The sequence below is a fragment of the Ambystoma mexicanum genome, chromosome 9 (assembly GCF_040938575.1).
Source record: "Ambystoma mexicanum isolate Mex_15411 chromosome 9, UKY_AmexF1_1, whole genome shotgun sequence".
NCBI classification, from domain to species: domain Eukaryota; kingdom Metazoa; phylum Chordata; class Amphibia; order Caudata; family Ambystomatidae; genus Ambystoma; species Ambystoma mexicanum.
The window spans coordinates 138,294,550-138,309,936 of NC_090931.1; positions in this window are offsets into that span (position 1 = coordinate 138,294,550).

The following is a 15,387-nucleotide window of genomic DNA, read 5'->3' on the forward strand; positions in this document are numbered from 1 at the left end:
ATATCATGACATGACATATACTGCATAACATAGCATGACCTATTTTCATTAAATGTCATATCACAACATGACATTTCAATACATTTTGTGACATGCCATATCCTGGCATGTCATATCAAAGCATATGACACGACATCATGACATGGAATATCATTCCGTGACATATGACATGAAATATGACAAGTCATGACATATCACGATATATGCCATGTCATGACAGGTCATGATCCATCATGTCTTGAGGTGCAGTTCCCAAACTGTGAGTGTAGGTGGCTATTGCCTTCCAGGACTACTCTTAAAGAATGCTTGCGTTGCTGGTTGCAGAATTAGACCAACATCCTGATTTTTGCTGCTGTTGGCAGTGATACAGGCAACTCCAGGGACGTCATTTCACCAAAATGCCAGGGGTTGCGGAAGTGACATCACATGACCTTTGCCCTCTGATGACATCATTTGACCCTCCACCTTGAAGTGACATCACGGGAAGCGATGGAACACAACCTTTCACTTCGTGACAAAACAGGAAGGGACATCACATATTGTCCCTAAGTACACTACAAAAAATATGCGTTATCACTATAATGTTATATACATTTCCTACAAAAATGGATCACCATATCTATCATTAATATCAGTGTTTATAGGACCATATTACCAAATTACTGAGAATGCAAGCAGACGTCCAAGGCCAAATGATAATGATATGTTATTATACAGCACTTACGCTTAAGCGCTTTACATAGATCAAATGTACATACAATATCAGCCAACCTGTGTTGATATTCATTTATCGACCTCAGAAGGGTGAAAGGCTGAGTGGAGATTTTTAAGAACAGGCTAAATCAGTGACTCGCCACCTGAAGTGTGCCTGGAAATAAACCTTTGTGAGTCTAGAAATTATTTGATAGAATTCCAGAAAGACAAATTATGTGTTATTCCTATTCTTTCTTGTTTACCATCACTGCTCAAAGTGATACACCTGTGGAACCCCGTTTTTTTTAAGAGGCCTGCACAAGAAAGTCAGATACTCCAAAAATAAAGAGCCACATGACACTGGCCACAGCCCAGGAGCTTACATTTAAAAAAAAAGTTACAAAAAAAGTTTTAAAAACATTCTGTTTTTTCTAGGGGTAGCAAGGGAGACGACAGGGGTAGCAAGGGAGACCTCAGGGGTCGCAACTGCGACCCCTGGCGACCCCCAAATGACATCCCTGGGCAACTCATTTCCATAACCACAGCTACACTTTGTTAGTTTCATTGCTAACACCGGTTCAAATATTGTCATTGTAATCTGCCATTTTGGGTTCTTGCATGGCTGCTTCCAATTGTGCAAATCCTCATATTGCAACAGTCTAAACACAACAATAATTTACATTTCACTGGCGCTACAAGCAGTTTAAACCTAATAACTGCTCTAGAACCATCAACAACATTGCAAAGTCGGTCATTGTAATGTGTATGTGTGAAATGAACAAGTTCCTGCGGGAAGTTGTTTCCTCTTACATGTTTGCTGCTCCAGGCTGGTCCTGCCAGCTCAGGACATCTATACATCCTTCAAGTCAATATTCAGCACTGCCTGTATGAGCAGTCTTTACTGCTGTGTCCACTGCTGGTTGAAGCCTCCCCGTATATCAGGAATCTAGTTCCCCAGAGGGGGCATTGACTTCCCTTCCCTTAGGAACTGGCAACAGGAGAAACAATCGGCTGGGAGATGAGCAATGATGAGTTAACGTAATGAAAATCGAACATGATGTGGTATCCAACGGAAACTGTAAATTCTGTGCAAAGTGGGACTAGTGTAAATTAGCAATTGTGTGCAAAGAAGGATGAACTTAAGGTCCTTAATCAGTAACACGTCATGCAATGGATGGGATGCAGAGTAACTCTTACACCAAATAATAAGACCAACTCAGGAAATTGGCAAAACTGCACTTGCCTGTTTTATTATCAATTGTCTAAAACAGGGAGTTACAACAATCATCAACGGACGTTCCCTCGTGCTCTCTCAACGCACTTCATAAAAAATTACATTTATATAGCAAAAATTCATCATACATGATGTGATACTATGTGGCAAAATAAGAAAAGCCTACAAAGGGTTTTGGTTGGCTCAAAGGGAACATCTAATTATATTGTCTATATGGGAATGAGTTGTGATAGGATATCTACTATCAAGTGTCTCTATTTCAAGTCAACCTCAACACTTATCAAGTACACAGAAAATGATTGGTTCTTAAACTATAAGGCTCTTCGTTATATGGCCCTCTATAATTGGTTGACCCTCTCATACCATGTCTGGAATATCCGGGAAACTAGCACCACGTAAGCTCAGACCCAGGTGCCGGAGGTGAACTTGACTTCACCTCCCCACCCAATTGGTCTTGCATCTATCATTGCCCGTGCCTTCTGCCATCCAGGCTTGTCTTTGTACTCAGCCTTGTAGTAGTTTATCTTCTCTGGGAATATGAGGGAGTATGGATACATGCTTACCACGATTCTGGTTGGCATGCCCATGTCCTATTTACCTCCTCGACTCATGTGACAGGAGACCTCAATTTGACCCATTTCATAACCTTTAATTGTCTTGAATTAATACACTTGGCATTCATGAAGTTCCTTCCTCATGTCTTATTCAAGGGATGATCCGGCTGCTCACGTTTGCTGCCTTTGGGAACAGATAACCAGTTCTTGGCTGCTTAAAGTTTTGACATCACGCCAAGCAGTTTTCTCACATCCTTTGTGCTCTCTGCTAATTCTTTGCTGTGACACAGTTTTCGGTCCATTTTATAAAATTGTAACACTGATGTCCAGTTCCGTTACATAAATATAATGGTGGCTTTGCCTGCAGTCTATTCACTACAAAAAGCTATTTTCTATGATCACTTAATTTACGTGCATTTAGGCATCTGTACATTTATTAAATGGTTTACATTGTCTTGAGTATGTCATGTGTGCGCATGCAATCTTCTTTTCTGCACAGGAACGTTTACTCAGTTTCTTATTTTGCCATTAGATTCCATTGAGTCCATACATCCTCTTCTTCAACCATTATTCTCAGTGTGCCAGGCTTATCTTTGTGACGTCACCAGCTTTTCCTTTTCTTGTTTTCATATTTCCTTGGGGACCTTTTCCAAGAGATTATCCTCTCTTCAGGCATACATCTGGTATGGCTTTCTTAACGGATATCTTTTCTCCAAAATGTGTTGTGGTATGGTTACAATTACTGGTGTCAAACATGGTGCAGTTTCAGGCTTCCAACATACAGGGAGTGGAGGGTGGGGGACTTCCGGCAGAGGCATTCAGCTTCTTCAAGGAAATCTGCCATTGTGTACCAACTGGGCATAATGCAAATTGGCAATGATTATCTAAGTGGGCGTAAGATTATTTGATTAATGGGTATTTAGCAAACTGGCAATGATCTGGTAAGTGGGTTTGGTGGAAACCACAATGATTTGCTTATTACACATAGCTATTTGTCGCCGGTTTGTGGAAACCCAATCTACCTAATTCTGTCTCTCATTCAACCTCTTTATCGCCCCCTCTCTCCCTCTGTCCCCCTCTCTCTCTCTTTCTCTCTCGCTCTCTCTTTCTCTGTCACACTCTATCCCTCTGAATCTTGGTCTCTGTGGGTGAGAGTCGCTTTGACAGAGGCACCCTCTCTGTTCTCTTTGTCATTGTGGTCTGCCATGCTCTCACTGTCTCTCTCTGCCTATGTGATCTGTGTGCATCTCTTTCTCTCTCCCGATGTGGTCATGTTCTCCTTTCCTCTGTTTAGCGGTTTCTTTGCTTGTTTGGCCTTTCTGCATCCGCTTGAACGGTTCCACTGTGTTAGTGCATTCTGGTACACATGTACCTCTCACTCTCCCCCTACCTGTACCTCACTCTCTATACCTCTCTCTCTTCTGTTGTCCCGCTCACTATCCTCTTTCCTCTGATGGGTTGACTTCAGTTTCTTTGTGCTCTCATTGACCTGCTGTTACACTCACCTGGTCTCTGCTGAGGCATTGGGGCACGGTTGCAGCCCTCCCTAAACTTGAATCACCCCCTTCGGGCCTCTCCCCCAGTAGAAAAGCTGTGAGCGGTGGTACATGGTGATACTTCTCCTGCATGGAGATAAGAGTGTGTGAGTACCCCAATCTGTGATTGTTGTACCTCTCGAACCCTTCACCCCAAGGTTTCTGTGAGCATACGCTGGCTCATAAAGCTCACCTGTGAATTATGGAAGATCAGCTCTCTGTCCTGCTACTTCTGGCAGGGGCGTGTCAAATGGGATCTAGTTCCTTCACTGATCCCTGATAAGGATTAGTCCAGTCCAGATACAACTGCTTCTCCTTATGATTGCTAAGTCATTCTTGAGCTCTTGTGATGCTGTTTGTTCTCTTTAATGTCTGTATATGTTGCTCCTATTTATTCCTGCAATGATGTCTCTCTTCTGTTTTCTTCCCTAAGACGGAAATGCGGCCTCAATGCAGCTGTGAGACGTGAGACGCGGCCGGATGGAAGATGGATCAACCGCAATGCTCGACAGCAGGTAAGTAATGGTTTAAGGTAAAACGCGAAGTATGACGAAGCGCAACCTTAAACTGGCTGTTTTTTCGATGTCTAACCTTGTCTTCTGTTTTTCCTTGCAGGCGCTGCTGTCGACGATGGAGTGTGTCATGCTGTGGTACCAATATGAAGATTTTGGCATTCCGGAAAGTGTAAAGATGAATACTTGGTTCGCCGAAGAGATGTACAGGTAAGAACAACTTCCCCCAGTTGGTAAGTATGCTGGCAGGAAGCAGGATGTCCAGGAAGCAGAATCTTCAAAGATAAGCCTGATCTCAGGCGACGGTGAGCGTTACGCTGCTTGCAAGTGCAGAATAACGCAAAGCGTCTGTCTTGAGGATTGGGGCAGCTTGTATAGCTGAGATCGTGGGCACGCCCGTTAGGGCCGGCTTACCAGCCACACCCTGGCACACCCTGCCACTCCTACAGAGTGAGCACTTGCGAGGGCAATCCATTAGCAGTCACACCCAAGAATACACTAGGGGCTGCTTAATGGATGGAATGTTCAAGGTTAATGCATATGAAGTGCTATGTGCATAATAAAAGTCTTTTGGTGTTAAATGGATGTTCTTGTTTACTTTTGTTCCTGAGTCTGGCACCAAAGGCACCAGGGCAGTGTCCACCCAGGTCTCCTGTGCATGCGACCCCTGCATGCCTGTGCCCCTGACATCACGACCATGACATGATGATTCTCTTTTTCCTTGTTCTATTTGGATTAAGTTGTTGTAACATATTTTTATTTGGCTGAAAACCATAAAAGCATTTTAACATCACAATCGTATAAAACATATCAGCACCAATAATCCTTGAAATACATTTCAGTTTAGCACCCAGCTCATTTCATCTACTAATATAAATAGAGATATTTAAAATTTGGGATTTTTAAAAGCAACATTGTTTCATACTATAGTTCATTAATGATAACATGATTTCCGATCAGACTCTTGTTTTGAACTTTTACTCTTTGTGGACAGGCTCTATGTAAGTACGTAGTGACAAAATCAACTGAGTTTAAATCCGCTGTACATTTACAGAATGCACCTGCTGACTGAGTCATTCTAATAACCCTCAGGAGGAATCGTGGCAGCAAGTAATATTGCCTCAATCTCCTCTACCCTGGACAGAGTAACAAGACATTTGTATAGACTCGTCCAGGTCCTGCACACTTTGCATTTTACATCTGTTGTATTTGACCATCTTGCTGTAAACACTGCCACCTTCAGTGTTATTATTGCGCAGCTGGACAATTAGGGCTCTGTCATATGCTGGGGCCACACAATCCAAATAAGGTTCAAAGCTATCTAATTGCTTAGACATTATATACAGGGCACACACACCATCTTCATTTTCCTAATGGTGGCTTCATGGCACTTTGTCTTAGCCAACATTTTTAAGCTAGATGATATCCCCTCCGGGTTAGCCCATATGCTAATCATGTTCATTTCCTAGAAGCACTTTTGAATGGTCCTAAACCATGGGAGCGAGCTAGAACCAGTAATGCTCTGTAATTTTCCAAGCAGTTCTCGGTACTCCATTAGTTCTGGCGTGCTCCACAGTCTGATCCAGTATTGTAGTGGCTTACGTACTAGTACTTCACTGATGGGCTTCAAATCGCATTCCTAGTGCATGCTGGCCATAGGGGCGTACTTGGATTGCATACGTTTTCCCCTGTAAATAATCATCGTCAACTACATTTAGTGCAGTCTTTTTGCAATGTCCCCACAGCTCAGCCCCGTACGAGGCAGCTGCCCAACCCTGGGCTTTGTATAATTTTAGCACTGGGGAGATATCACCCCTGCCGTGCCTATTATAGAAACTGCAAATTCCACAGATATACTTTTTCAGTGTTGCCGTGACCTTTGCAAGATGGGCCGTCCACGTAAGGTCAATCGAAAACCTGATCCCTAGGTTATCATAGTGGCATACTTGCTCTAATTCGTACTCATCTACCAAAACCCACAATTTGGTCTTTTTACAACTTTTCCGTTCAAATACCAACACCTTGGTTTTTTCCAGGTTGACCGTCATTGAAAGCTCTTTACATTCCTGAAAGGAGACCCTCAAATTATGCCTCAACCTCATTGGAGTGGGGGACAAAAGAACAGCGTCGTCTGCATAAAACAAAGCTGGGAATTTGTCATTACCAATCCTGGAGCAATCTAGGCCGGAGACCATCAGTTCCCCTATGATAGCGTTAATGTACAAACAAAAGAGGAGTCAGGGAAAGCACGCACCCCTGGCGGATCTCCCCTTCTCTACAGCAAAGGAATCTGTGAGCTCACCGTCTACCCCCATCTCACGGACGCCCTTTTATCAGAGCAAAGGTTCTGAATAGCAGCCAATAAAGGCCCGGGAACTCACTTCTCCCTCAGCACAGGCCATAGTTTGCAACGTGAAACGCTGCTGAACGCTGTACAGAGATCTATAAATATGGCATTGACTCTAACTTGTTGCAAAGGCACATGTGTGGCCAGTATTGCATTCAATCTGACACATTGGTCTATCGTGCTTATACAAGGGGAAAGCCACGCTTGGAGGTGATTAATAATACTGTTCTCTAAAGTGATATGGGTCTGTAGTTACCCAGATTCTTACTGTCACCCTTCTTATACAAAGGAATTTTTATGGCAATGCGCCAAGATTGAGGGACATCCCCTGCCCCTGTCATAGAATCAAACACACATTTCAACTGCGGGGCCCATACTCGTGGCTCATCTTTCAAACAAATCAATATGAACTCAGTCGGGCCCAGAGGCCTTCCCACCTCCTAAACCCTAGAGGGCCTCTTTAACCTCACTAACTGAAAAGGTAGCAGGGGTGCAGTGCACATTCGTGTGCGCAGAGGTAGTTCCTGTTGATCGCCCTGTTCATTTTTATAGAGTATACTTAAATGTTTGTACAAATACTAGGGGGAATGTTAAATGAAATGAGACCCACTGATTTTGATTGATTGCTTACCAGCAACAATTTTCCCAAAATTAACTTGGTCACCTTTTTCGCTGCAAAGTAGCAGTTCCTCCCATTTGCTAGCAGTGTACTGTAGCTCTTTTGATATTACCATTAATTTGTATTTCATCCAGGGCTTTATCAATCACATTTTGATTTTTAAGGTAAGTTAAGAGGTAATTGTTGCCCTTTCTGACATTCATCATCAAACCAGCCCTTGCTACCCAAGTTTTGTTTTCTTAGCTTTCCCACTGGCTTAACACCACAATGCAGCAAAGACATCATCATATCTTGTCAATTACTCCAAGGCTGGGGGAGGTACTGTCTGCAATACAAATGCACTCAATATGTCGATCAATGCTTGCATAAACGCATGGCAACATCACTCACATTTCTAGCGCCAACTATTTCACCCCTTTTTTTGCTATTCCTGCGGCCGTGAGCACACACCCACTCCTTGGAACTCTCAGTTTGCTACCCCGCCCCCGCTCAACACTTACAGCATAATTTAGTGGATTATGGCCACTGTCACTTCGAGCAATCACCTCCATACTTGTTAACTTGTCCTAGTCGGCCATACTGCATAGGACATAGTTTATCCTTGAGCTGCCCTGATGGCCTGCATATGTCACTCCTGCTGGTCTATCTGGTAAGACCCTCCAATTACAGGAGCGCAAACCCATCTCATACATTAGCCTAGCTGCCTCTAGAGCATCAGGACGTGTCCTGGTAGGCTCAGCTCTTTCTAACATGGGAATCGCATGCACTGAATCCTGATCGTCCCACTGACCGGCCAGTGCTTCCACGGGTTCTACATGTACATTACAATCACCCATAGCCAGAACCACCGGCAGATGGTTTTTGAAAGACTGAGCATCTTTAATGTGATGAGACATTACCATAGACTTTCCAAGGGGGCGTTCGCACTATGTCTGTTATAAATGTTATATGTCAACAAATGCCTCCCATTACTTCTAGTCACCTCAAGGCGCATTAGATCATCAGGACCCAGAGGGAGCACCTTTGCTTCATAATCCGCAGCGGGGCTGAGCAACATAGCCAAAGCCCCCTTGGCCTTCCTCTAAGACCTTTGTTAGCGTTCAGGCAAAAGGAACAGAACCCCTGTAGTTAAAAGGGGTTCCGGCAGTTTACATCGCTGCACAAATTAATGCTCATTGCGCGATGGGGCAATCTTGTACATTGTCCACTTTAGTTCAAACTTATAATAGTACTGCCAACAGCCTGGCTCCACGGAAGCTGTGCAGACAAAGAGGCCACCCGTCGTAATCTTGATTCAATGATTGAAACGCAGATGGGCTGAGGCGATAAAATTGTGCTGCGCTAATCTACTGTGCCTACCACAAAGGGGTTCAGGCAGCAAAACAGGTCTATTTGATGGGCAGAATGGCAATAGCAATCAACCTAGGGAATTGTTTAACTTAGTTCCTTCTTTGTCTATTCTTTACAGTGCACAAGCTGGGATAACTCGTTTGCAGACTAATTCTCACAAAAACTGCTGATATTCTCAACACGATTACTCACTGTAGCTTGAAGACAGATCAATATATTTGTACCTCCCTGGCTGATTCTTTAGCTCCTTCTTGGTCGGTTTTTCCCTCCTTTTTCGATGGGGATATAATTGCAGCTACTAATAAACTAAAGTCAGCGTCCCCTCTTGACCGAATTCCTCTTTCGATCTTAAAGGATGTGATGCCTGTCATTGCTCCTTGGATAACACGTGCAGTAAATGACTCTTGTTCTATGGGTATTATTACCGATGAGTTAAAGCATGCATTGGTGATTCCCCATTTAAAGAATCCTTCCTTAGATTATTCGAGCCCATCTAATTTCTGTCCGATCTCAATGCTACCTTTCTTTACGAAGCTGTTTGAGTCATTGATTTTACTCCTACTTAGCTCCTTTCTTTAATCTTCTAATTAGTTTCTTTCTTTTAAATCCGGTGTTCGTCCTGGTCGGGGTACAGAGACGGTACTGGTCTCTGAGGTTGATGATTTAGTGCATCTGTCAGATCAGGGTGGAGTGGGGGTGCTGATATTGTTAGATCTTTCAGCTGCCTTCGATACGGTTGACCACTCCAGCGTACTCAGTGGCTTGACCAGCGCTGGCATGTGCGGTCAGGTATTTTCTTGGATTCAATCTTTTTTATCTGGTCATACCCAGTCCCTTCCTCTTCCCCCTTTCTGCTCTATGCCAGTGCCTCTGTCTAGCGGGGTTCCTCAAGGCTCTGCTTTGTCCTCTGTATTGTTAAAGATCCATATTCAGCCTTTGATCGGAACCATCCATTCCCATGGCACCAGTGCTACTCCTAGGATGATGACACCTAAATCATTGTGCAGTTGGATTCGTCTCAACCTGATACTGTGGGCCTCATTACACGGACGGCGGTAAGGGTTAACGGTCACCGTTAATGGCAATGGTGACCGTTAACCCTTACCGCCGTACTACGAGGTCCCTTTGCGGGTTGGAGGAATTAACGCCTGCTTCTTGCAGGCGTTAAGTACCAACCCGCTAAGGGACCTCGGAGCTAATTACGGCACCGCAAAATTGCGGTGCCGTAATTAGCGCCTTCCCCATTCCCATAGAGCCCTATGGGGCAGAAATGGGAATGGGGAAGGGCAATGGCGGAAGGGGGATTTACCGCCCCTCCAACCTTGGAATGGGGCGGTAAATCCCCTTTCCGCCAAGGCCGTGCCGGTAATTTACCGGCATGGTCCAGGGTGCTAATAGCACCCTGGATTACCGCCTTCCGTGTAATGAGGCCCTGTGTCTCAGCTTCAGGGTTGCTTTAAGGCTATGGACAGTTGGATAGCCGACAATTGGCTGAAGTTAAAAGGGGAAAAGACAGAGGTACTGGTTACTGGCCCTATTTCTGTATCTTCTTCTGTTTTTTCTATTTGGCCATCTGCTCTTGGCCCATTTCCTACACCAGCTATGGTGGTTAATGTGAGAGACGGGTCTCAACGACCGGTGGGGGGTGTCTGTACTTCCGCTCCCTATATGGTGGAGGAGAGGCCCAGGAGACCCCAGCCAAGATTCTCTATTCGGTAGCAATGGTCGAGCAATCAAGGCCTAGCTTCTCAGGAGGTGATGCAGGCTGGTTCTTAAGTACAGTGTATCCCCCAAGCCCCCACAAAGGAATATCCACACTCTGTATTGGTTAGAACACAGTCTTTATATAATCAAAAGTTAAGGTTATGTACATTTATCATGATAACTCACTTTGTACTCTGGCAAAATCTACAATGACAAATATTTACAATTCTAAAGTGGTACCACCCTAGATCTCATTGAAGTGCATGAACAATACTGTACAATATCACACAGACCAATAGAGTGAAACCAGCAATAGAGAGAGGAGAGAAAATAAGATGGTGGAGCAATAGGCAGAATACTGACCCCTACCACTAGGCACAGTTCTGTGTGGAGATCCCCCCACCTGGGCAACCTGTAAGGAAGATATAGCACAAGCCCAGTCCATGTATTACTCTGCAAGTCTTATTCCCTCCTAGAATGTTTTTTACCCCCCCAATGTACCTGGTGGAGTCAAGTTCCTCGAAGAGGCGTCGACAAACGTCGAGGGACTCGCTGTTCGGCGACGGGGAATCGACGGCCCTTCTTGAATGCCTTCCCTTTCAAGCGGGAGGCACGGGGCGTCGAACATCCGTCGACAAACGAGGAAGAACGATGTCGAAGAGGCGGCAGCTTCGTCCGAGCGGTGCTCGTCGGCGTCGGGGCATCGGCGTCCTGCAAGGTAGAGGTGTGCGGGGCACCTCGATGACAATAGTTCTGGACCGCAAAGATTGTAGAGACGGAAGCCCAGCAAGGGCGTCGAGTCGTCCGAGTCTTTGAGGTCGTCGGGTGGCGGGAAACCCACCGGCAGGTTTCTCCTCGGCGCGTTGGTCGGCCTCGACTTTCTCCGGCAGGATAAGCGGTCAACGATGCGGTCGAGAGAGTCCTTCGATTGAATGTTCTTAGGCAAAGGAGCGGACGGCTCCGGTCGTCAGCGGCAAGGCGTCAAGTGGTTCCCACGGCTGGGCAACACAACTTCGACGGGCCTCCAGTGGTTTCACAAACCTGCGAACCCTGGTCGACGGCAATGGACTTCGACGGCGTCGATGTCCGGGTGCTTCACTTCGATCTCCTCAGCGGTCCCGTCTCGGGTCGGCAGCCTTTCGAGGGTCTGTCTTCCAGGGCGCTTCGGCGAAGATGGAGCGGTGCTCGATGGTCCCTCGGAGCACGGGAAGAGGGCGCCTTACCAGGTCCTCTCTCGGGTCAGTCTTCGACGATCTCGGCAGCCTTCGGATCAGTCGAAGCAAATGCCACAGCAAGTCTTCTTCTTCCAGCTGGACGTCGAGGATCAGCAGTTCCAGTTACTCTTAGAGTGGAGACTCAACTCCAGAACGCTTCTGAACGCTTTTGAACATTCCTGAACAACTACCAGTGGTGAGAGGTCCCCATATATACTATTCTGCCTCTCATCCACACTGCTGGCACACACTCAGCAGCCAATCATACAGAAGGGCATTCATGCAGTCAGTCAGCCAATCAGGCACACAGTGCATTCAGGCCACACTCCTCCCTTTCAGACACTCACAACAAGGAATGTGGATTGGGACAAGTACCCAGCCATTCAACACTGCACACTGCATTCAGGCCAGTTTCGGGCAGGGCTGTCTCAGCCTTTGTCTCTCATGCCAGAAACCAGACAACCACAACAAGGAGTGTATATTGGTCACACACTCCATTCACCCAGGTCCCACCCACAGGAGGTACCCACAACATACAGTCACTGGGAAGGCTCCAGTCAGTCTAGCTGGGCCTTCACAACAACACCATATATGGAACTTCCACCCAACAGCCAGTCAGGGGGAAGGGAAAGAGGCAGGGCTTCCCAGGACTTTGGGAAAACAAGATAACAGGCAATAGAAAGCAAGAGGCCATAGGGGCCATCTTGTTTTCTATCAGGAATCAACTGATCCCAATGGCAGGGCCTGGGTATCCCAAAATGGAGGACACCCAGAGCACCTGTCAAATTCAGCATGGAGCTGCCACCAGCCCATACCCTGCTCTGTGGGCCACCCACAGGTGCCCAAAAACATACACTAGGGGCACAGGGTTGTACCCCTACCCATGGGTGCCATAAGGGTATCCCATGGGTCTGTTCACCAAACCAAAAGAGAGAGCTGCACTGCCAGGAGTCCCACATGGACTCCTGGGCAGAAAACATGACAGAACACACGGTTAAAAACAGAAAAAGGACAAGGATTCAGAGGCCCTGTCCCCCAGATGCATTTCCAGCATCACAGTCGCCCCCCCAGACTGAGGTGGAGGGTGTCTAATCTCCCACGGGATAGACACCCTCATCCAGACGGTCAACATACCTTCTTGAAAGGCCATCTGCATTATCGTGACTCTTCCCTGGTCTGTGCTCTATGGTGAAGTCTAGCCCTTGCAGGCTAATGGACCACCTGAGCAATTTCGGGTTCTCACCCTTCATCTGCATAAGCCACTTCAGGGGCTTATGATCTGTTTGGACCTTGAAGGTAGACCCCGTAAGGTAGGGCCTAAAACGCCTAAGGCTCCAAACTATACTAAAACACTCCTTTTCAACAGTAGCCCACCTAAGTTCTCTACCCTTGAGTTGTCTACTGATGAATATGATAGGGTGTTCTCTCCCTTTGTCATCTAACTGGGACAAGACAGCTCCAATTCCGGTGTCGCAGGCATCCGTCTGGACGATAAAGAGTCGGCTGTAGTCAGGCGCACTCAACACAGGTGCCCTACACAGACTTTCTTTCAAGCCATCAAAGGCCCTCTGACAGTCTTCGGTCCAAGTAACCTTCCTAGGCTGCTTGGGTGACGTTAGAGCTGTCAGAGGTGCAGCTATGGTTCCATAGTCTGCCATGAAATTGCGATAGTACCCAGTGAGGCCCAAAAAGGCTCTCACCTGGGTTTGAGTAGTGGGAGTCTCCCAGTTCTGTACATCCTGTACTTTACTGGAGAGAGGTTGGATTTGACCCCCTCCTACCTCATGACCAAGATAGGTAACTTTCCCCTGAGCTATCTGGCACTTGGTGCCCTTGATAGCGAGGTTAGCCCTTTTTAAGGCCTGCAACACCTTATCCAGATGTGTCAAATGCTCTTCCCAGGTGGAACTGTAGACGGCAATGTCGTCTAAGTAAGCCACACAAAAGGCTTCCAGCCCACTGAGCGCATGATTGACCAATCTCTGGAAGGTGGCAGGGGCATTCTTCAACCCAAAAGGCATGACTCTAAACTGGTAGAGTCCCTCAGGTGTTGAGAAGGCCGTCTTTTCCTTGGCATGGTCCGTCAGAGCTATTTGCCAATAGCCTGAAGTGAGGTCAAAGGTGCTCACAAACTTGGCAGCACCTATGGTGTCCACGAGCTCATCAGCCCTGGGCAGTGGGTGCGCGTCAGTTTTGGTGACGGCATTGACTCCTCGGTAGTCCACACAGAACCTCCAATCCTTGGTGCCCGCCTGGGAACTTGCCTTGGGGACAAGGACCACTGGACTGGACCAGGGACTGGTTGAGGGTTCAATAACACCCAGATCCAACATCTTGGCGACCTCAGCCTGGATGTGGTTCTTAACGATATCTGACATACGGTAGCACCTGCTTTTGACAGGCACACTGTCACCAGTGTCAATTTCGTGCTTACACCACGGTGTAAGGCCTGGCTTCAGTGAAAACAGAGAGGCATACTGTTGGAGCAAAGCCCTACAGGCCCTCTGTTGCTCTGTTGTCAAATCTGGAGAGAGATGTACTCCCTCCACTGAGCCATCCTGAGGGTTGCTATGCAGCAAATCAGGAAGGGGCTCACTCTCATCCTCTTCTTGCCCAGAAGCTAGCAAGAGACATGAGACTTCTGCTCGCCGGTGGAAAGGCTTGAGCCTGTTGACATGGAATATCTGAGGGGCTACCCCAGAGGCTCCCATGTCAACCAGATAATTGACTTCGCCCATCTTGGAGATGATCCTGAAGGGTCCAGTCCACTTGTCTGCCAAAGCTCTAGGCTTGGTAGGCTCCATCACAAGGATTTCCTGTCCCGGAGTCCAATCCACTTGCGAAGCTTTAAGGTCATGCCAGTACTTATTCAATTCCTGGCTGGCCTTGAGATTTGCTGTTGCCTGGCCCATCATCTGTGTCATCCTCCGTCTGAGGCCTAACACATAGTCCCCCACTTGCTTGGCGGGACCTGGAGGGGTGGCTTCCAAGCCTTCTCTGATCAAGGCGAGGGGCCCCCTCCCGGGATGTCCAAAGAGTAACTCAAAGGGGCTGAAACCAACACCCTCTTGAGGTACCTCTCTGTAAGCAAACAGCAGGCATGGTAGGAGGAGATCCCATTTCCTCCTTAGGGGTTCTTCCAAAGCCCCTAGCATGCCCTTGAGAGTTTTATTAAATCTCTCAACCAGACCATTGGTGTGGGGGTGGTAAGAGGTGGAGAACTTGTAGGTTACCCCGCACTCTTTCCACATGGTTTTCATGTAACTCGACATGAAGTTGGATCCTCTGTCAGAGACAACCTCCTTGGGGAATCCAACACAGGTAAAAATGCCCAGGAGAGCCCGGGCAACCACCTTGGCAGTAACAGTCCGAAGGGGTATCGCCTCAGGGTACCTGGTGGCATGATCTACCAAGACCAGGATGAACCGACGTCCACCTGAAGTGGGAGGGTCAAGGGGACCGACGATGTCAATGCCCACCCTCTCAAATGGGGTGCCAACCACTGGCAACGGCTGCAGTGGGGCAATGACACTGCCTCCAGTCTTGCCAGACAACTGACAAGTTGGGCAGGTCCTGCAGTGGGACTCCACCTCTACTCCCATCCGTGGCCAGTAGAAATGGGCAG